A 22,134-nucleotide genomic window follows, 5' to 3' on the forward strand; every position below is an offset into this window, starting at 1 on the left:
AGAAAAGAGAGAGGGAGGGGAAGGGGAGAGATAGCGAGGAAAGGGGAGAGGGAGAAGGGGGAAAGGGGATTGAGAGATGGGGAAGGGGAGAGAGAGAGCAGTGAAAGGGAGAGAGGGGGAAGGGAGAGAGGGGTAGGAGTGAGAGAGAGTATAATGAGTGTTTAAGAGCGGGAAGGGGAGTAGGGGGAAGGGGAGAGAGAGGGAAGCAGAGAGAGGGAGGGGGAAGGGGGAGAGAAGGCGAAGGGGAGAGAGAGGGGAAGTGGAGAGAGGGAGGGGAAGGGGAGTGATAGTGAGGAAAGGGGAGAGGGAGAAGGGGGAAAGGGGATAGAGAGATGGGGAACGGGAGAGAGAAGGGGGAAAGGGAGAGAGACGGGGATGGGCAAAGGAAGGGGGAAGGGGAGACAGGGGGAAGGTGAAAGAGAGCGGGGGGAAGAAAAGAGAGAGGGAGGAGGAAATGGGTAGAGAAGAGAGAGGGAACAGATAAGAGAGAGGGGGAACAGGAAAGAGAGAGGGGATGAGGTGAACAGGAGAGACTTTTGTTCCAGTGTCGGTCTCGGAGCTGTTTCATATTTATAATTAAAGTCCTTGTTAATTGATGGTGAATTTAAATACTGATTTAATTTTGAGTAGGCCCCACTGAGATCTGAATCCACGACGCCTGGTTTACTAGACCAGTCTCTAACCCCTGAGCTATGGAACCACCTGCTCAGGGAAAGACAGGGGAAGGAGCAGGAAAGAGAGGGGAAGGGAAAAGAGAGCGTGGAAGGAGTGAGAGAGAGAGGGAAGGGGAGCAAGAGTGGATGGAGTAAGAGAGGGAAGGTGAGACAGGGAGGAAGAGAGAGGGTTATGGGAGAGAGAGGGAGGGAAGGGGGAAAGAGAGGGGAAGTGGAGAGAGAGAGAGTGGAAGGGGAGAGAGAGAGTGAGGGGAAGGGGAGAGAGAGAGGGAAGGAGTGAGGAAAAAATGAAACTGGAGAGGGGAAGGAGAAAGGGGGAAGGAGAGAGGGTGAGGCAAGGGAAGTGGAAGAGGCAGAGGGGAATGAGTGGGAGACAGGGAAAGCGAGATAGCGGGAAAGGGAGAGAAGGTAAAAAGATGTAGAATGGGTCCCTGTTGTTCCAGGGTTGGTCTTGGAGCTGTTTAATAATTATAATTAAACCCCTTGTTAATTGCTGGTGAATTTAAATACTGAGCTAATTTTGAGGAGTTTCCAGTGAGATTTGAACTCATGACCGCTGGTTTATTAGACTAGCGCTCTAACCCCTGAGCTATGGAGCCATCTGCTCGCGGAAAAACAGGGGAAGGAGCAGGAAAGAGAGGGGAAGGGAAAAGAGAGAGTGGAAGGAGTGAGAGAGAGGGGGAAGGGGAGAGAGATGAAGTGGAAGGAGTGAGAGAGAGGGAAGAGGAGACAGCGAGCAAGAGAGGGAGGAGGGGAAAGAAAGGGATGGGATGGAGAGAGAGAGTGTGTGGAAGGGTGGGAAGAGAGAAGGGAAGGAGTGAGAGAGAGGGGGAAATGGAGAGAGTGGGTGAAGGCTTGAGAGAGGAGGGAAAGGGAGAGAGAGGGGGAAGGGGAGAGAGAGGGGGATGGAGTGGGGACAGAGTGGGTAGGGGAGAGAGTGGGGAGGGAGAAAGACTTAGAGAGGGGAATGGGCCAGAGGGGGAGGGGGAGAGTCTGATGGGAAAGGGGAGAGTGAGATCGAGGGAAGGAGAGAAAGGGAGGAGGGAGGGGGCGAGAAGAGTGGAGACAGGGGAGGGGAGGGAGAGAGTGGGGGAGAAAATGAAAAGTGAGAGGGGAAGGGGAGAGAGAGGGGGAAACGGAGAGAGAGGGGAGAGGGGGGAAGAGGAGAGAGAGGGGGAAGGGGAGAGAGAGTGGGGAAGGGGAGCGAGAGAGTGGGGAAGGGGAGTGAGAGAGTGGGGAAGGGGAGAGAGAGGGGAATGAGTGATAAAGAGACACGGGGAAAGCGAGAGAGTGTGAAAGAGTAAAAAGAGGCGGAATGTGTAGTGATGAGGAAAGCAGGGAGAGAGGGAGAAGGGGAAAGGACATGTAAGGGGGCAAAAGGAGAACAGAAGAGCCTTTTGTTCCAGTGTCAGTCATGGAGCTGTTTAATATTTATAATTAAAGCCCTTGTTAATTGACAGTGAATTTAAATACTGAGATAATTTTGAGTAGGCCCCAGTGAGATTTGAACCCACGACCCTTGGTTTACTAGACTATTGCTCTAACCCCTGAGCTATGGAGCCACCTGTTTTGGGAAAGACAGGGGAAGGAGCAGGAAAGAGAGGGGAAGGGAAAAGAGAGAGTGGAAGGAGTGAGAGAGAGGGGGAGGAGAAAAAGAGGGAGGGGAAGGGGATAGAGAGGGGGGAAGAGGAGAGAGGGAGCAGGGGAGAGAGGGGTGAATGTGCCAGAGGGGGAGGGGGAGAGTCTGATGGGAAAGGGGAGAGCGAGAGCGAGGGAAGGAGAGAAAGGGAGGTGGGAGAGGGCGAGAAGAGTGGAGACAGGGGAGTGGAGGGAGAGAGTGGGGGAGAAAAGGAAAAGGGAGAGGGGAAGGAGTGAGTGACAGTGGAAGGGGAGAGAGAGAGGGGAAGGGGAGAGAGTGGGGGAAGAGGAGAGAGAGGGGAAAGGGAAGAGGGGAGAGGGGGAAAGGGGAGAGATACCGAGGGAAGGGGAGAGGGTGGAGGTTGAAGGGAGGAAAGGGAGAGGAGAGAGAGTGAGCGAAGGAGAGAGAGAGGGAGGAAGGGAGAGAGAGGTGGAAGGGGAGAGAGAAAGGGGGAGGAGAGAGAGAGAAAGAGAGGAGGAAATGGACAAAGGAGAGAGAGAGAATAAGAACATAAGAATTAGGAACAGGAGTAGGCCATCTAGCCCCTCGAGCCTGCTCCGCCATTCAACAATATTTCATGCAATTCACATAACTGGTCTTGTTAATACTGAACCAGCTAAAATCTTATAATTTTATTTTGCAATGTCATCAGGTTTCTGCTGTGATTGGCCAGATTAAGTGTGCACAATGCTGCACCCAATTCAATGACTGGATCAATGTGGTGAGACTCCAATTGGCTAGCAATCTTTGACAGAAGGCAGCAAAATGTTGGGAGAGACCAATACAAATGAGAAAAGAACCAGGATCAACGACACTCCTCACAAAATGTTGGTCACCAGTTCCATTAAAAGAACAGAAATGGATGTTAATTGTTTGATATAATCCTAGCTTTGAATCAGACTTTTCAATGTGAGTTAATATCATGAAGTTCTTTAAGTAAATATAAAACCTTGCAAATTTAAAAAAAATTATTAGCGAGTTAGTGGAGGTTGAAAATTTGACATCACACGAGAAGCCAATAATATAACTATTAAAAATGGTGTTTTCTTGCTGAATGTTTGAGAGAGAGGAAGAGGGGGAAGGGGAAGGGAAAAGAGACAGAACTTGTCATGATGGGGAAAGTTGCAGAAGAGAAAAGGACAACCTTTTGTTCCAGGGTCAGTCTCGGAGCTGTTTAATATTTATAATTAAAGTCCTTGTTAATTGACGATGAACTAAAACACTGAGCTAATTTTGAGTAGGCACAAGTTAGATTTGAACTCACAACCGCTGGTTTGTTAGACTAGTGCTCTAACCCCTGGGCTATGGAGCCACTTGCCCTGATACAGCCAGTGGAAGGAGCAGAAAGTGAGGGGAAGGGAAAAGAGCGAGTGGAAGGAGTGAGAGAGAGGGGGAAAAGTAAAGAGAGAGGGAAGGGCAGCGAATGGGGAAGGAGTGAGAGAGAGGGAGAAGGGAAGAGAGTGGGGAAGGAGAGAGGGAAAAGGGGAGACAGGGAGGAAGAGAGAGGGGAAGGGGAGAGACAGAGGGGGAGAGGAAAGAGGGGGGAAGGGGAGAGAGTGTGTGGAGGGAGAGAGGGAGAGAGTGAAGGGGAGAGAGAGGGGAAGGAGTGTGGAGTGAATGAAAGTGGAGAGGGAAGTGGAGAGCAAGAGAGGGGGAAGGGGGAATGAATGAGAGACGGGGAAAGCGAGATAGCGGGAAAAAGATGTAGAACGGGAGAGAGAGAGTGTTATTCCAGGGTCGGTCTCGGAGCTGTTTAACATCCTTGTTAACTGATGGCGAATTTAAATACAGAATTAACTTTGTGCAGGCCGCATTGATATTTGATCTTACAACCGTTGGTTCACCAAACCACTGCTTTAACCCCTGGGCTATGGAGCCAGCTGCTCTGAAAATGACAGGGAAGGAGCAGGAAAGAGAGGGGAAGGGAAAAGAGAGAGTGGAAGGGGTGAGAGAGAGGGGGAAGGGGAGAGAGAGGGAGAGGAACGGAAGAGAGTGGTGAAGGAGTGAGAGGGAGAGGGAAGGGTAGATGAGGAGAAAGAGAGGGGGGAGAGAGAGAGGGATGGGGAAAGAGAGGTTAAGGGAAGAGAGGGGGAAGGAGTGAGAAAGAGGAGAGAGCAGAAGGGGAGTGAGACAGGGGGACGGGAGAGAAGTGAAGGGGAAGGGAAGAGAGGGGAAGGAGTGAGAGAGGGGGGGGAGGGGTGACAGAGAGGGGAAGGGGAGGGAGAGAGGTGGGGAGAGAGAAGAGAAGGAGTAGGAAAGAGGGAAGAGAGAGGGGAAGGGGAAAGGGAGAGAGATGGGGAAGGGAAGGAGAGAGAGAGGGAGAAGGGAAAAATCTGAAAGGAAAGGGAAAAGAGAGTGAGGGGAGGGAGGGAAGAGAGGGGGAAGAGAGTAGGGAAGGAGTGAGAAAGGGAGAGAGAGTGGGGGATGGGGAGAGAGCGGGGTAGGATCTGAAAGGAAAGGGAAAAAAGAGAGAGTGGAAGGAGTGAGAGAGGGGGTGAAGGGGAAAGAGAGGGAGGGGAAGGGGAGAGAGGTGGGGGGGGGGGAAAGGGGAGAGAAAGGGAGAAAGGGAGAGAGGGGGGAATGGGCCAGAGGGGGAGGGGGAGCCTGATGGGAAAGGGGAAAGTGAGAGCGAGGGAAGGAGATAAAGGGAGGAGGGAGGAGGGAGGGGGGCGAGAAGAGTGGAGGCAGGGGAGTGGAGGGAGAGAGTGGGGGAGAACATTATGCGGGAGAGGGGATGGAGTGAGCGACAGTGGAAGGGGAAAGAGGGGGAAGGGGAGAGAGAGAGGGAAGGGGAAAGAGGGGGAAGGGGAGAGAGAGAGGGAAGGGGAGAGGGTGAAGGGTGAAGGGGAGCCAGGGGGAAGGAGAGAGAGAGAGGGGGGGAAGGAAGAGAGGAAGGAAGGAGAGAGAAAGAGAGAGAGAGGGGAGAAAATGGGTAGAGGAGAGAGAGGGAACAGTAAATAGAGGAAGATGTGTGAGAGAGGGGGAAGGGGAAAGAGTGGGGAAGGGCAGAGAGTGGGGAAGGGGAGAGAGTGGAATGAGTGAGAAAAGTAGCGGGGAAAATGAGAGAGCGGGAACGAGTAAAAAGAGGCAGATTGTGTAGTGATGGGGAAAGTAGGGAGAGAGGGAAAGGGTGGATCAGGGGACGATCGGGGAGAGAGGCAAGAACAGGAAAGCCTTTTGATCTCGGGTCAGTCTCGGAGCTGTTTCATATTTGTAATTAAAGCCCTTGTTAATTGACATAAATTTAAACACTGAGCTAATTTTGCGAAGGCCCCAGTGAGATTTGAAACCACGACCTTTGGTTTACAGTGCTCTAACCCCTGAGCTATGGAGCCACCTACTCTGAGAAAGACAGGGGAAGGAGCAGGAAAGAGAGGGGAAGGGAAAAAAGAGAGTGGAAGGAGTTCGAGAGAGCAGGGAAAGCGGGGAGGGTGAGTCGAGAGGGAGAAGGGGAGAGAGGGGGAATGAGCCAGACGGGGAGGGGGAGAGTCTGATGGGAAAGGGGAGAGCGAGAGCGAGGGAAGGAGAGAAAGGGAGGTGGGAGGGGGGCGAGACGAGGGGAGGAGAGGGAGAGAATGGGGGAGAAAATTAAAAGGGAGAGGGGAAGGCGTGTCTGACAGTGGAAGGGGAGAGAGAGAGAGAGGGGGAAGAGGAGAGAGAGAGGGAAGGGGAGAGGAAGGGGAAGGGGAGAGAGAGGGGAAAGGGAAGAGATACCGAGGGAAGTGGAGAGAGACAGGGTGAGGGGAGAGAGTGTGAGCGAAGGGAAGACAGACAGGGTGAAGGGGAGAGAGAGTGAGGGAAACATAGAAACATAGAAACATAGAAAATAGGTGCAGGAGTAGGCCATTCGGCCCTTCGAGCCTGCACCGCCATTCAATGAATTCATGGCTGAACATACAACTTCAGGACCCCATTCCTGCTTTCTCGCCATACCCCTTGATCCCCCTACTAGTAAGGACTACATCTAACTCCTTTTTGAATATATTTAGTGAATTGGCCTCAACAACTTTCTGTGGTAGAGAATTCCACAGGTTCAACACTCTCTGGGTGAAGATGTTTCTCCTCATCTCGGTCCTAAATGGCTTACCCCTTATCCTTCGACTGGGACCCCTGGTTCTGGACTTACCCAACATCGAGAACATTCTTCCTGCATCTAACATGTCCAGTCCCATCAGAATTTTAAACATTTCTATGAGATCTCCTCTCATTCTTCTGAACTCCAGTGAATACAAGCCCAGTTGATCCAGTCGTTCTTGATAGATCAGTCCTGCCATCCCGGGAATCAGTCTGTTGAACCTTCGCTGCACTCCCTCAATAGCAAGAATGTCCTTCTTCATATTAGGAGACCAAAACTGTACACAATACTCCAGGGGAGAGAGACAGGGGGAAGGGGTGAGATAGGGGAAGGAGAGAGAGAGGGGGAAGGGGAGAGAGAGAGGGGAAGGAGAGAGAGAGAGAAGAAAATGAGTAGAGGAGAGAGAGGGAACAGGTGAGACAGAGGAAGATGTGTGAGCGAGGGGGAAGGGGAAAGAGTGGGAGGGGAACGGGAGAGAGTGAGGAAGGAGAGAGAATGGGGAGGGGAGAGAGTGGGAGGGGAGAGAGAGAGGGGGTGGGGAGAGAGATTGGATGGAGTGAGAGAGGGAAGGTGAGACAGGTAGGAAGAAAGAGGGGAATGGGAGAGAGAGGGAGGGGAAGGTGAGCAAGAGGGGAAGGAGTGAGAGAGAGGAGAGAGGAAAAGAGAGGGGGAAGGTGCGAGCGGGAAGGCCGGAGTGAGAGGAGAAGGGGAAAAGAGAGGGGAAGGGGAGGGAGCGGGAAGGGGGGAGAGGGGAATGAGTGAGAGACAGGGAAAGCGATAAAGGGAGAGAGGGCTAAAAAGATGTAGAATGGGGAAAGGCGGAGAGAGATTTGGATGGAGAGAAAGTGTAACAGAGATGAGAAGAGGAGAGGGGAGGCATGTTGTTCCAGGGTCGGTCTCGGAGCTGTTTAATATTTATAATTAAAGCTCTTGTTAATTGTCAGTGAATTTAAATATTGAGCTAATTTTGAGTAGGCCCCAGTGAGATTTGAACTCACAACCCCTGAGCTATGGAGCCACCTGTTTTAGGAAAGACAAGGGAAGGAGCAGGAAATAGAGGGGAAGGGAAAAGAGAAAGTGGAAGGAGTGAGAGAGAGAGGGAAGGGGAGAGAGAGGGAGGGGAATGGAGACAGCGAGGAAGAGAGGGAGTTGGGGAAAGAGAGGGAGAGGAGAGAGAATGTGGAAGGGTGGGGGGAGAGGGGGGAAGGAGTGGGAGAGAGGGGAGGGGAGAGATTGGATGGGGAGAGAAATGGGAAGGAGTGAGAGAGAGGGGAGAAAGGGGAGATGGGAGGAATAGAGAGGGGAAAAGGAGAGAGAGGTTAAGAGGAGAGAGGGGGAAGGAGTGAGAGAGAGAGGGGGAGGACAGAGAGGGGAAGGGGAGAGAGTGAAAGAGAGGGAAGGGGAGACAGCGAGGAAGAGAGTGAGGTGGGGAAAGAGAGGGAGGGGATGGAGAGAGAGAGAGTGTGTGGAAGGGTGGGAGAGAGAAGGGAAGGAGTGGGAGAGAAGGTTGGAAGGGGAGACTGGGAGAAAGAGAGAGGGGAAGGGGAGAGAGGCGGAAGGAGTGAGAGTGAGAGAGAGGGGGAGGGGAGAGAGAGGGGGAAAACCTGAAAGGAACGGAAAAAGAGAAAGACAGGAGGGAGGGAAAAGGGGAAAGGGAGAGAATGGAAGGAGTGACAGAGAGGGGGAAAGGGGAGCGAGAGGCAGGGGAAGGGAAGAGAGTGTGGAAGGGAAGAGAGAGGGGAGGGAGGGAGAAGGCAGGGAGAGTGGAATGAGGGGAAGACGGGGAGAGTGAGAGAGGGAAGGGGAGAGAGAAGGAGCCGGGTAGAGAGAGGGGAAGGGGAGTGTGAGGGGAAGGGAGAGAGAGGGGGAAGGATAAAGAGTGAGGGAAGAGAGGGGGAATTAGAAAGAGGGTGTGGTGAGGGAGGAGGATGGGGGAGAGGGGAATGATGGAGAGACGGGGAAAGCGAGATTGTGGGAAAGGGAGAGAGGGGTAAAAAGATGTAGAATGGGTTGTGAGGGGGAAGGGAGAGAGAGATTTGGAAGGGGAGAGAGAGTGTAAGAGAGACGAGAGGAGGAGTGGGGGAAGGGTGTGAGGGGAGCCTGTTGTTCCAGGGTCAGTCTCAGAGCTGTTTAATATTTATAATTAAAGCTCTGGTTCGTTGACGGTGAATTTAAATACTGAGCTAATTTTGAGTCGACCCCAGTGAGATTTGAACCCACAATCCCTGGAGACAGGGAGAAAGAGAGAGGGGAAAAGGAGAGAGAGAGGCGGGGAGGGGAAAGAGAGGGAGGGAGGGGGAGAGAGTGGCAAAAGAGTGAGAGAGAAGGGAATGGGAGAGAGGGGGAAGGGAGAGAGGGGAGCAGAAGGGGCGAGAGGGGGGATGGGCTGGAGGTGGAGGGGAGAGTCTGATGGGAATGGGGAGAGACAGGGGTGGAAGGAGAGAAAGGGAGGAGGGAGGGGGTGAGAAGAGTGGAGAGAGGGGAAGGAGTGAGCGACAGTGGACAAAGAGAGAGAGGGGGAGAGAGAGGGGGAAGGGGAGAGAGATGGGGAAGCGGAGAGAGGGATGGAAGGGGAGAGAGAAAGGGAAGGAGAGAGAGGGGGGAAGGGGTGAGAGAGAGTGAGAGGAAGGTGAGAGCGAGGGGAAGGAGTGAGAGAGACGGAAGGGGAGAGAGAGGGGAAGGAGTGAGAGAGAGGGGAAGGGGAGAGAGAGAGGAAGGGTAGAGAGAGGGGAAGGGGAGAGAGTGGGGAAGGAGTGAGAGAGACGGAAGGGGAGACAGCGAGGAAAAGAAGGAGGAGGGCAAAGAGAGGAAGGGGATGGAGAGCGAGGGTGTGGAAGGGAGGGAGAGAGAGTAGAAGGAGTGGGAGAGAAGGGCAGGGGAGAGAGCGGAAGGGGAGAGAAAGGGGACCAGAGGAAGGGGAAGGGGAGAGAGAGGGGAAGGAGTGAGAGAGAGGGGACAAGGGGAAAGAGAGAGGGGAAGGTGTGAGAGAGAGAGGGGAAGGGGAGCGAGAGGGGGAGGGGAGAGAGCGGAAGGAGTGAGATAGAGGGGGAAGGGGAAGGGGATGGGGAGATTGGGTGGAAGAGAGAGCGGCAGGGGAGAGAGAGGGAGGACAGGAAAAGAGAGGTTAAGGGGAGAGAGGGGGAAGAAGTGAGAGAGAGGGGGGGGAGAGAGAGAGAAGGATAACCTGAAAGGAAAGGGCAAAGAGAGAGATAGGAGGGAGGGAAACGAGTGGGAGAAATGAGAGACGAGTATTTAAATACTAACATTAGGCCCCAGTGAGATTTGAACTCACGATCCACTGCTCTAAACCCTGAGCGATGGAGCCACCTGCTCTGGGAAAAACGGGAAGGAGCAGGAAAGAGAGGGGAAAGGAAAAGAGAGTGCAGAAGGAGTGAGAAAGGGGGGGAAGGGGAAAGAGAGAGGGGGAGGAGTGAGAGAGGGGAGGGGGAGAGAGAGAGAGGGGTGAGGGGAGACAGCGAGGAAGAGAGGGAGGTCGGGAAAGAGAGCGAGGGGATGGAGAGAGTGAGGGGAAGGAGTGAGTGAGGGAAGGAGAGAGGGGAATGAGTGAGAGATGGGGAAAGCAAGATAGTGGGAAAGTGAGAGAGGGTAAAAAGATGTAGAGCGGGTCATGATGGGTGTTATATATGTAAATCTGTAAATACCTTGTGTAACCACCAGAGGGCTCATCCCCTGAAGTCCCAAGGTATCCCACAATCCCTTGGGAGCACCTGTACTTAAGGAGGCCTCACAGGCTGTAGAGGCACTCTGGAGACCTGTAATAAAAGACTAAGGTCACACTTTGCTTTGAGCCCGCAGTATCTGGTCAGACTCTTTATTCATACACAACAACTGGCGACGAGATACTGATGACGAAACCAACGATGCAGAGAACAGTGGGCATCCTGGAGAAATTTTCGGAGAGAGATGATTGGAATCCTTCGTGGAGCGACTCGACCAATACTTCGTGGCCAACGAGATGGAAGGAGAAACGAACGCTGCCAAACGAAGGGCGATTCTCCTCACCGTTTGCAGGGCACCAACGTATGGCCTCATGAAAAACCTGCTTGCTCCAGCGAAACCCACAGAGAGATCATACGATGAGTTGTGCACACTGGTCCGGGAGCATGGGAACCCGAAGGAAAGTGTTCTGATGGCGAGGTATCGGTTCTACACGTACAAGAGGTCTGAAGGCCAGGAAGTGGCAAGCTATGTCACCAAGCTAAGGGGCCTTGCAGGACATTGCAAATTTTGAAGGACATTTGGAGCACATGCTCAAGGACATCTTTGTACTTGGCATTGGCCACGAAACTGTACTTCGCAAACTTTTGACTGTAGAGACCCCAACCTTGAGTAAGGCCATAGCGATAGCCCAGGCGTTTATTGCCACCAGTGACAATACTAAGCAAATCTCTCAGCACACAAGTGCTGCTGCAAGTACTGTGAACAAAGTGATGTTGTTTTATTAACCTTTTATGATGGGGAGAGAGTGAGTGGGGGGGGGGTGGGAGGGAGGGCAAGGAGAGGGGAAGGGGAGAGAGAGAGGGAGAAGGGGGCAGTCTGAAAGGAAAGGGAAAAGTGAGACTGAAAGTGAAAAGGCAGAGGTGGAAGAGAGTGCCAAAAATGAGAGATGCATATTTAATTACTAAATTAATTTTAAGTCGGCCCCAGTGAGATTTGAACTCACGACTCCTAGTTTACAAAACCAGTGCTCTAACCACTGAGCTATGGAGCTACCGTCTTTAAGGAAGCCCGGGGAAAGTGCAGGAAAGAGAGGGGAAGGGGGACAGGGAGGCAGAGAGAGGGGAAGGGGAGAGCGAGAGTGGAAGGAGTGAGAGAGAGCGGAAGGGGAGAGAGAGGGGGAGGAACGGGAAAGAGTGGTGAAGGAGTGAGAGAGAGAGGGAAGGGGAGACAGGGAGCGGAAGGGAAGAGAGAGAGGTGGGGACAATTTAGAAGGTGGGGAGAGAGATGGGAAGGAGTAGGAAAGAGGGACGAGAAAGGGGAAGGGGAAAGAGAGGGAGGGGAGGGGCGAGAGATGGTGAAGGGAAAGAGAGGGAGAAGGGAAGAATCTGAAAGGAAAGGGAAAGGAGAGTGAGAGGAGGGAGAGAGAAGAAGGGGAAAGAGATGTCAAGGGGAGAGAGGGGGAAGGGGTGAGAGAGAGGGGCGAGGGCAGAGAGAGGGGGAGAACCTGAAAGGAAAGGGAAAAAAGAGAGACAGGAGATGGGTATTTAAATACTAAAGTAGGCCTTAGTGAGATTTGAATTCACGATCTCTGGTTTACTCGACGAGTGCTTGAACCCATGAGCTATGAAGCCACCTACGCTGTAGAAACAGGGGAAAGAGCAGGAAAGAGCAGGAAAGAGAGGGGAAGGGAAAAGAGAGAGTGGAAGGAGTGAGAGAGAGGGGGAGGAGAAAGAAAGAAAGAGAGGGAGGGAAAGGAGGAGAGAGAGGGGGGAGGGGGGAGAGTGGGTTGAGAGGGAGAAGGGGAGAGAGAGGGGAAGGGGAGAGAATGGGAAAGGGGAGAGAGAGGGGAAGGGGAGAGAGAGGGGAATGAGTGATGAACAGAGATGAGGAAAGTGAGAGAGCGGGAACGAGTAAAAAGAGGCAGAATGTTTAGTGATGGGGAAAGCAGGGAGAGAGGGAAAGGAGAGAGAGACAAGAATAGGGAAACCTTTTCTTCTAGGGTCGGTCTTGGAGCTGTTTATTATTTATAATCAAAGCCTTTGTTAATTGACAGATAATTTAAATACTGAGTAAATTTTGAGGAGGCCCCCCTGAAAGCTGAAGACACAACCCCAGGTTTACTAAACCAGTGCTCTAACCCCTGAGCAACAGAGCCACCTACTTTGGGAAAAACAGGGGAAGGAGCAGGAAAGCGAGGGGAAGGGAAAAGAGAGAGTGGAAGGGGATAGAGAGGGGGAAGGTGGGACAGGGAGGAAGAGAGAGGGGAAGGGGAGAGACAGAGGGGGAAAGGAAAGAGGGGGGAAGGGGAGAGAGTGTGTGGAAGGGAGGGAGAGAGTGGATGGAGTGAGAGAGGGAATAGGAGAGAGGGGGGAGGAGTGGTTAGCGGACAGAGGGGTTGGGGAGAGAAGTAAGATAGACGAGGAAGGAGAGAGAGGGGAAGGAGTGGGGAGAGAATGAAAGTAGAGAGAGAAGGGGAGAGCAAGAGAGGGGAAGGGAAGAGAGAGAGGGAAGGAGAGAGGGTGAGGCAAGGCAAGGGGAAGAGGCAGAGGGGAATGAGTGAGAGATGGGGAAAGCGAGATAGCGGGAAAGTGAGAGAGGGGTAAAGAGATGTAAAACGGGTCATGATGGGGAAGGGAGAGAGAGATTTGGAAGGGGAGAGAGAGTGTAAGAGAGACGAGAAGAGGAGAGGGGGAAGGATGTGAGTTGAGCCTGTAGATCCAATGTCGAGCTGTTTAATATTTATAATTAAACCCCTTGTTAACTGATAGTGAATTTAAATACTGAGCTAATTTTGAGTAGGCCCCAGTGAGATTTGAACTCACGACCCCTGAAAATAGGGAGAAAGAGAGAGGGGAAGGGGAGAGAGCGAGGCGGGGAGGGGAGGTGGAGAGAGGGGGGAAGGGGAGAGGGGGGAAGGGAGAGAGTGGGGAAGAGGGGAGATAGAGTTGGGAAGGGGAGAGAGTGGGGAAGATGAGAGAGGGGTGAGAGAGTGGGTAGAGAGTGGGGAGGGAGAAAGGAAGAGAGGGGAGAATGGGCCAGAGGGGGAAGTGGAGAGTCTGATGGGAATGGGGAGAGCGAGGACGAGGGAAGGAGAGAAAGGGAGGAAGGAGTGGGCGTAAAAAGTGGAGACAGGGGAGGGGAGAGAGAGAGTGGGGGAGAAAATGAAAAGGGAGAGGGGAAGGAGTGAGTGACAGTGGACGGAGAGAGAGGGGAAAGGGGAGAGAGAGGGGGAAGGGGAGAGAGAGAGGGGGAAGGGTAGAGAGAGGGAGAGGGGGATGGGGAGGGAGAGAGGGGGAAGGGGAGCGAGAGGGAGGGGAAGGAGAGGGAGAGGGAGGAGGAAATGAGTGGAAAAGAGAGAGGGAACGGATGAGAAATTGAAAGATGTGAGAGAGGGGGGGAATGGGAAAGAGAGAGGGGAAGGGGAGAGAGTGGGGAAGGGGAGAGAGAGGGGGAAGGGGAGAGAGAGCAGAATGAGTGATAAAGAGAAACGGGGAGAGCGAGAGAGCGGGAAAGAGTAAAAAAAAGGCAGAATGTGAAGTGATGGGGAAAGCAGGGAGAGAGGTAGAAGGGGAAAGGATGGGTAAGGCGGCGAAAGGAGATCAGGAGAGTTTTTTGATCTCGGGATGGTCTCGCAGCTGTTTAATATTTATAATTTAAATACTGAGCTAATTTTGAGTAGACCCCAGTGATATTTGTATTTACGATCTCATGTTTAGCAGATCAGTGCTCTAACCCCTGAGCTATGGAGACACCTGCCCTGGGAAATACAGGGGAAGGAGCAGGAAAGAGAGGGGAAGAGAAAAGAGAGAGTGGAAGGAGTGACAGAGAGGGGGAAGGGGAGAGAGAGGGGAAGGGGAGAGAGACAGGCGGGTAGGGGAAAGATAGGGAGGGAGGGGGAGAGAGTGGTGAAGGAGTGAGAGAGCGGCGAAGGAGTGAGAGAGCGGTGAATGGGAGAGAGGGGGAACAGAGAGAGGGGTAGGAGTGAGAGAGAGTATAACGAGTGTTGAAGAGCGGGAAGGGGAGTGGGGGGTAAGGGGAGAGAGGGGGAAGGGGAGAGAGTGGGGGAGGGGAGAGCGTGGGGAGGGAGAAAGGGAGAGAGTGGGGAATGGGCCAGTGGGGGAGGGAGAGAGTCTGATGGGAATGGGGAGAGCGAGATCGAGGGAAGGAGAGAAAGGGAGGAGGGAGGGAGTGAGGGAGGGAGACAGGGGAGGAGAGAGAGTGGCGGAGAAAATGAAAAGGGAGAGGGGAAGGAGTGACCAACAGTGGACGGAGAGAGGGGGTAAGGGGAGAGAGAGGGTGGAGGGGAGAGAGAGAGGGAAGCAGAGAGAGGGAGGGGGAAGGGAGAGGCGGAAGGGGAGAGAGGGAGGGGGAAGCAGAAGGGGAGAGAGAGGGAAGCAGAGAGAGAGTGGGGAAGAGGAGAGAGAGGGGAATGAGTGATAAAGAGAAACGGGGAAAGTGAGAGAGCGGGAAAGAGTAAAAAGAGGCAGAATGTGCAGTGATGGGTAAAGCAGGGAGAGAGGGAGAAGGGGAAAGGATGGGTAAGGCGGCGAAAGGAGATCAGGAGAGTTTTTTGATCTCGGGATGGTCTCGCAGCTGTTTAATATTTATAATTTAAATACTGAGCTAATTTTGAGTAGACCCCAGTGATATTTGTATTTACGATCTCATGTTTACCAGATCAGTGCTCTAACCCCTGAGCTATGGAGACACCTGCCCTGGGAAATACAGGGGAAGCAGCAGGAAAGAGAGGGGAAGAGAAAAGAGAGAGTGGAAGGAGTGACAGAGAGGGGGAAGGGGAGAGAGAGGGGAAGGGGAGAGAGACAGGCGGGTAGGGGAAAGATAGGGAGGGAGGGGGAGAGAGTGGTGAAGGAGTGAGAGAGCGGCGAAGGAGTGAGAGAGCGGTGAATGGGAGAGAGGGGGAACAGAGAGAGGGGTAGGAGTGAGAGAGAGTATAACGAGTGTTGAAGAGCGGGAAGGGGAGTGGGGGGTAAGGGGAGAGAGGGGGAAGGGGAGAGAGTGGGGGAGGGGAGAGCGTGGGGAGGGAGAAAGGGAGAGAGTGGGGAATGGGCCAGTGGGGGAGGGAGAGAGTCTGATGGGAATGGGGAGAGCGAGATCGAGGGAAGGAGAGAAAGGGAGGAGGGAGGGAGTGAGGGAGGGAGACAGGGCAGGAGAGAGAGTGGCGGAGAAAATGAAAAGGGAGAGGGGAAGGAGTGACCAACAGTGGACGGAGAGAGGGGGTAAGGGGAGAGAGAGGGTGGAGGGGAGAGAGAGAGGGAAGCAGAGAGAGGGAGGGGGAAGGGAGAGGCGGAAGGGGAGAGAGGGAGGGGGAAGCAGAAGGGGAGAGAGAGGGAAGCAGAGAGAGAGTGGGGAAGAGGAGAGAGAGGGGAATGAGTGATAAAGAGAAACGGGGAAAGTGAGAGAGCGGGAAAGAGTAAAAAGAGGCAGAATGTGCAGTGATGGGTAAAGCAGGGAGAGAGGGAGAAGGGGAAAGGACGGCTAAGGGGGAAAAATGAGAACAGGAGAGTCTTCTGTTCCAGGGTCGGTCTCAGAGCTGTTTAATATTTATAATTAAAGTCTTTGTTAATTGATGGTGAATTTAAATACTGAACTAGTTTTGAGTATGCCGCAGTGAGATTTGAACTCACGACCCCTGATTTACAAGACCAGTACTCTAACGCCTGAGCTATGGAGCCACCTGTTTTGGGAAAAACAGGGGAAGGAGCAGGAAAGAGAGGGGAAGAGAAAAGAGAGAGTGGAAGGAGTGAGAGAGAGGGGGAAAGGGAGAGAGAGAGAGGGGAAGGGGAGATTTAGAGGGGGGAATGGGCCAGAGGGGGAGTGGGAGAGTCTGATGGGAAAGGGGAGAGCGAGAGCGAGGGAAGAAGATAAAGGGAGGAGGGAGAGGGCGAGAAGAGTGGAGACAGGGGAGGGGAGAGAGAGTGGGGGGAAGGGGAGGGAGAGAGGGAAACGGAGAGAAATGGGGAAGAGGAAGGGGAGAGAGAGGGTGGAGGGGAGAGAGATGGGAGAAAGGGGAGACAGCGGGGAAGGAGAGAGATAGCGAGGGAAGGAGAGAGGGAGAAGGGGGAAGGTGCGAAAGCGATGGGGGAAGGAGAGAGAGAGTGGGAAGGGGAGAGAGAGAAGGGGGAAGGTGCGAGAGCGACGGGGGAAGGAGAGAGTGAGAGGGAAGGGGAGAAAATGAAAAGAGTGAGAGGAAGGAGTGAGCGAAAGTGGAAGGGGAAGAGAGGGGGAAAGGGAGAGAGAGAGGGGGAAGGGGAGGGAGAGAGGGAAGTGGAGAGAAATGGGGAAGGGGAAGGGGAGAGAGAGGGGGGAGAGAGATGGGGGAAGTGGAGACAGCGGGGAAGGAGAGAGATAACGAGGGAAAGGGAGAGGGAGAAGGGGGAAGGTGCGAGAGCGACGGGGAAAGGAGAGAGAGAGAGGGAAGGGAAGAAGAAAGTGAGGGAATGGTGGAAGAAGAGCGAGAGGGGAAGGGGAGAGAGGGGAAGGCGAGAGAGAGGAGGAATTGGGTAGAGGAGAGAAAGGGAATGGGTGAGAGAGAGTGGGGAAGGGGAGAGAGAGGGGGAAGGGGAGAGAGAGGGGGAAGGGGAGAGAGAGAGGGGGAAGGGGAGAGAGAGGAAGAGGGGGATGGGGAGGGAGAGAGGGGGAAGGGGAGCGAGAGGGAGGGGAAGGAGAGGGAGAGGGAGGAGGAAATGAGTGGAAAAGAGAGAGGGAACGGATGAGAAATTGAAAGATGTGAGAGAGGGGGGGAATGGGAAAGAGAGAGGGGAAGGGGAGAGAGTGGGGAAGGGGAGAGAGAGGGGGAAGGGGAGAGAGAGCAGAATGAGTGATAAAGAGAAACGGGGAGAGCGAGAGAGCGGGAAAGAGTAAAAAAAGGCAGAATGTGAAGTGATGGGGAAAGCAGGGAGAGAGGTAGAAGGGGAAAGGATGGGTAAGGCGGCGAAAGGAGACCAGGAGAGTTTTTTGATCTCGGGATGGTCTCGCAGCTGTTTAATATTTATAATTGAAATACTGAGCTAATTTTGAGTAGACCCCAGTGATATTTGTATTTACGATCTCATGTTTACCAGATCAGTGCTCTAACCCCTGAGCTATGGAGTCACCTGCCCTGGGAAATACAGGGGAAGGAGCAGGAAAGAGAGGGGAAGAGAAAAGAGAGAGTGGAAGGAGTGACAGAGATGGGGAAGGGGAGAGAGAGGGGATGGGGAGAGAGACAGGCGGGTAGGGGAAAGATAGGGAGGGAGGGGGTGAGAGTGGTGAAGGAGTGAGAGAGCGGCGAAGGAGTGAGAGATCGGTGAATGGGAGAGAGGGGGAAGGGAGAGAGGGGTAGGAGTGAGAGAGAGTATAACGAGTGTTGAAGAGCGGGAAGGGGAGTGGGGGTAAGGGGAGAGAGGGGGAAGGGGAGAGAGTGGGGGAGGGGAGAGCATGGGGAGGGAGAAAGCGAGAGAGTGGGGAATGGGCCAGTGGGGGAGGGAGAGAGTCTGATGGGAATGGGGAGAGCGAGATCGAGGGAAGGGGAGAAAGGGAGGAGGGAGGGAGTGAGGGAGGGAGACAGGGGAGGAGAGAGAGTGGCGGAGAAAATGAAAAGGGAGAGGGGAAGGAGTGACCAAAAGTGGACGGAGAGAGGGGGTAAGGGGAGAGAGAGGGTGGAGGGGAGAGAGAGAGGGAAGCAGAGAGAGGGAGGGGGAAGGGAGAGGGGGAAGGGGAGAGAGGGAGGGGGAAGCGGAAGGGGAGAGAGAGGGAAGCAGAGAGAGAGTGGGGAAGAGGAGAGAGAGGGGAATGAGTGATAAAGAGAAACGGGGAAAGTGAGAGAGCGGGAAAGAGTAAAAAGAGGCAGAATGTGCAATGATGGGTAAAGCAGGGAGAGAGGGAGAAGGGGAAAGGACGGCTAAGGGGGCAAAATGAGAACAGGAGAGTCTTCTGTTCCAGGGTCGGTCTCAGAGCTGTTTAATATTTATAATTAAAGTCTTTGTTAATTGATGGTGAATTTAAATACTGAACTAATTTTGAGTATGCCCCAGTGAGATTTGAACTCACGACCCCTGATTTACAAGACCAGTACTCTAACGCCTGAGCTGTGGAGCCACCTGTTTTGGGAAAAACAGGGGAAGGAGCAGGAAAGAGAGGGGAAGAGAAAAGAGAGAGTGGAAGGAGTGAGAGAGAGGGGGAAAGGGAGAGAGAGAGAGGGGAAGGGGAGATTTAGAGGGGGGAATGGGCCAGAGGGGGCGGGGGAGAGTCTGATGGGAAAGGGTAGAGCGAGAGCGAGGGAAGAAGATAAAGGGAGGAGGGAGAGGGCGAGATGAGTGGAGACAGGGGAGGGGAGAGAGAGTGGGGGGGAAGGGGAGGGAGAGAGGGAAACGGAGAGAAATGGGGAAGAGGAAGGGGAGAGAGAGGGTGGAGGGGAGAGAGATGGGAGGAAGGGGAGACAGCGGGGATGGAGAGAGATAGCGAGGGAAGGAGAGAGGGAGAAGGGGGAAGGTGCGAAAGCGATGGGGGAAGGAGAGAGTGAGAGGGAAGGGGAGAGAGAGAAGGGGGAAGGTGCGAGAGCGACGGGGGAAGGAGAGAGTGAGAGGGAAGGGGAGAAAATGAAAAGAGAGAGAGGAAGGAGTGAGCGAAAGTGGAAGGGGAGAGAGAGGGGGAAAGGGAGAGAGAGAGGGGGGAAGGGGAGGGAGAGAGGGAAGGGGAGAGAAATGGGGAAGGGGAAGGGGAGAGAGAGGGGGGAGAGAGATGGGTGAAGTGGAGACAGCGGGGAAGGAGAGAGATAACGAGGGAAGGGGAGAGGGAGAAGGGGGAAGGTGCGAGAGCGACGGGGGAAGGAGAGAGAGAGAGGGAAGGGAAGAAGAAAGTGAGGGAATGGTGGAAGAGGAGCGAGAGGGGAAGGGGACAGAGGGGGAAGGAGAGAGAGGGGAAGGCGAGAGAGAGGAGGAATTGGGTAGAGGAGAGAAAGGGAATGGGTGAGAGAGAGTGGGGAAGGGGAGAGAGAGGGGGAAGGGGAGAGAGAGGGGGAAGGGGAGAGAGAGAGGGGGAAGGGGAGAGAGAGGAAGAGGGGGAGGGGGAGGGAGAGAGGGGGAAGGGGAGCGAGAGGGAGGGGAAGGAGAGGGAGAGGGAGGAGGAAATGAGTGGAAAAGAGAGAGGGAACGGATGAGAAATTGAAAGATGTGAGAGAGAGGGGGAATGGGAAGGGGAGAGAGTGGGGAAGGGGAGAGAGAGGGGGAAGGGGAGAGAGAGCAGAATGAGTGATAAAGAGAAACGGGGAGAGCGAGAGAGCGGGAAAGAGTAAAAAAAGGCAGAATGTGAAGTGATGGGGAAAGCAGGGAGAGAGGTAGAAGGGGAAAGGATGGGTAAGGTGGCGAAAGGAGATCAGGAGAGTTTTTTGATCTCGGGATGGTCTCGCAGCTGTTTAATATTTATAATTGAAATACTGAGCTAATTTTGAGTAGACCCCAGTGATATTTGTAATTACGACCTCTTGTTTACCAGATCAGTGCTCTAACACCTGAGCTATGGAGTCACCTGCCCTGGGAAATACAGGGGAAGGAGCAGGAAAGAGAGGGGAAGAGAAAAGAGAGAGTGGAAGGAGTGACAGAGAGGGGGAAGGGGAGAGAGAGGGGAAGGGGAGAGAGACAGGCGGGTAGGGGAAAGATAGGGAGGGAGGGGGAGAGAGTGGTGAAGGTGTGAGCGAGCGGCGAAGGAGTGAGAGAGCGGTGAAGGGGAGAGAGGGGGAAGGGAGAGAGGGGTAGAAGTGAGAGAGAGTATAACGAGTGTTGAAGAGCGGGAAGGGGAGTGGGGGTAAGGGGAGAGATGGGGAAGGGGGGAGAGTGGGGGAGGGGATAGCGTGGTGAGGGAGAAAGGGAGAGAGTGGGGAATGGGCCAGTGGGGGAGGGAGAGAGTCTGATGGGAATGGGGAGAGCGAGATCGAGGGAAGGAGAGAAAGGGAGGAGGGAGGGAGTGAGGGAGGGAGACAGGGGAGGAGAGAGAGTGGCGGAGAAAATGAAAAGGGAGAGGGGAAGGAGTGACCAACAGTGGACGGAGAGAGGGGGTAAGGGGAGAGAGAGGGTGGAGGCGAGAGAGAGAGGGAAGCAGAGAGAGGGAGGGGGAAGGGAGAGGGGGAAGGGGAGAGAGGGAGGGGGAAGCGGAAGGGGAGAGAGAGGGAAGCAGAGAGAGAGTGGGGAAGAGGAGAGAGAGGGGAATGAGTGATAAAGAGAAACGGGGAAATGTGAGAGAGCGGGAAAGAGTAAAAAGAGGCAGAATGTGCAGTGATGGGTAAAGCAGGGAGAGAGGGAGAAGGGGAAAGGACGGCTAAGGGGGCAAAATGAGAACAGGAGAGTCTTCTGTTCCAGGGTCGGTCTCAGAGCTGTTTAATATTGAAAATTAAAGTCTTTGTTAATTGATGGTGAATTTAAATACTGAACTAATTTTAATTATGCCCCAGTGAGATTTGAACTCACGACCCCTTGTTTACAAGACCAGTGCTCTAGCGCCTGAGCTATGGAGCTACCTGTTTTGGGAAAAACAGGGCAAGGAGCAGGAAAGAGAGGGGAAGAGAAAAGAGAGAGTGGAAGGAGTGAAAGAGAGGGGGAAAGGGAGAGAGAGAGAGGGGAAGGGAAGATTTAGAGGGGGGAATGGGCCAGAGGGGGTGGGGGAGAGTCTGATGGGAAAGGGGAGAGCGAGAGCGAGGGAAGAAGATAAAGGGAGGAGGGAGAGGGCGAGAAGAGTGGAGACAGGGGAGGGGAGAGAGAGAGGGGGGGAAGGGGAGGGAGAGAGGGAAGGGGAGAGAAATGGGGAAGAGGAAGGGGAGAGAGAGGGTGGAGGAGAGAGAGATGGGAGGAAGGGGAGACAGCGGGGAAGGAGAGCGATAGCGAGAGAGGGAGAAGGGGGAAGGTGCGAAAGCGATGGGGGAAGGAGAGAGAGAGTGGGAAGGGGAGAGAGAGAAGGGGGAAGGTGCGAGAGCGACGGCGGAAGGAGAGAGAGAGAGGGAAGGGGAGAAAATGAAAAGGGAGAGAGGAAGGAGTGAGCGAAAGTGGAAGGGGAAGAGAGGGGGAAAGGGAGAGAGAGAGGGGGGAAGGGGAGGGAGAGAGGGAAGGGGAGAGAAATGGGGAAGGGGAAGGGGAGAGAGAGGAGGGAGAGAGATGGGGGAAATGGAGACAGCGGGGAAGGAGAGAGATAACGAGGGAAGGGGAGAGGGAGAAGGGGGAAGGTGCGAGAGCGACGGGGGAAGGAGAGAGAGAGAGTGAAGGGAAGAAGAGAGTGAGGGAATGGTGGAAGAGGAGCGAGAGGGGAAGGGGAGAGAGGGGGAAGGAGAGAGAGGGGAAGGGGAGAGAGAGGAGGAATTGGGTAGAGGAGAGAAAGGGAATGGTTGAGAGAGAGTGGGGAAGGGGAGAGAGAGGGGGGAGAGAGATGAGGAAGTGGAGACAGCGGGGAAGGAGAGAGATAACGAGGGAAGGGGAGAGGGAGAAGGGGGAAGGTGCGAGAGCGACGGGGGAAGGAGAGAGAGAGAGAGAAGGGAAGAAGAGAGTGAGGGAATGGTGGAAGAGGAGCGAGAGGGGAAGGGGAGAGAGGGGGAAGGAGAGAGAGGGGAAGGGGAGAGAGAGGAGGAATTGGGTAGAGGAGAGAAAGGGAATGGTTGAGAGAGAGTGGGGAAGGGGAGAGAGAGGGGGAAGGGGAGAGAGAGGGGGAAGGGGAGAGAGAGAGGGGGAAGGGGAGGGAGAGGGGATGGGGAGGGAGAGAGGCGGAAGGGGAGCGAGAGGGAGGGGAAGGAGAGGGAGAGGGAGGAGGAAATGAGTGGAAAAGAGAGAGGGAACGGATGAGAAATTGAAACATGTGAGAGAGGGGGGGAATGGGAAAGAGAGAGGGGAAGGGGAGAGAGTGGGGAAGGGGAGAGAGAGGGGGAAGGGGAGAGAGAGCAGAATGAGTGATAAAGAGAAACGGGGAGAGCGAGAGAGCGGGAAAGAGTAAGAAAAGGCAGAATGTGAAGTGATGGGGAAAGCAGGGAGAGAGGTAGAAGGGGAAAGGATGGGTAAGGCGGCGAAAGGAGATCAGGAGAGTTTTTTGAT

General features: G+C 54.1%; 2 non-coding genes across 2 annotated transcripts; both read right to left on the bottom strand.

The window, feature by feature from the left end:
• Positions 1-2,163: 2,163 nt before the first annotated feature.
• trnat-agu (transfer RNA threonine (anticodon AGU)) lies at positions 2,164-2,236 on the bottom strand. Its single transcript has one exon. It is a non-coding gene; the product is annotated as a tRNA-Thr (tRNA).
• Positions 2,237-11,047: 8,811 nt separating this feature from the next.
• Positions 11,048-11,120, bottom strand: trnat-ugu (transfer RNA threonine (anticodon UGU)). Its single transcript has one exon. It is a non-coding gene; the product is annotated as a tRNA-Thr (tRNA).
• Positions 11,121-22,134: the final 11,014 nt, after the last annotated feature.

The sequence above is a fragment of the Pristiophorus japonicus genome, unplaced genomic scaffold (genome assembly GCF_044704955.1).
Source record: "Pristiophorus japonicus isolate sPriJap1 unplaced genomic scaffold, sPriJap1.hap1 HAP1_SCAFFOLD_258, whole genome shotgun sequence".
Classification (NCBI taxonomy): domain Eukaryota; kingdom Metazoa; phylum Chordata; class Chondrichthyes; family Pristiophoridae; genus Pristiophorus; species Pristiophorus japonicus.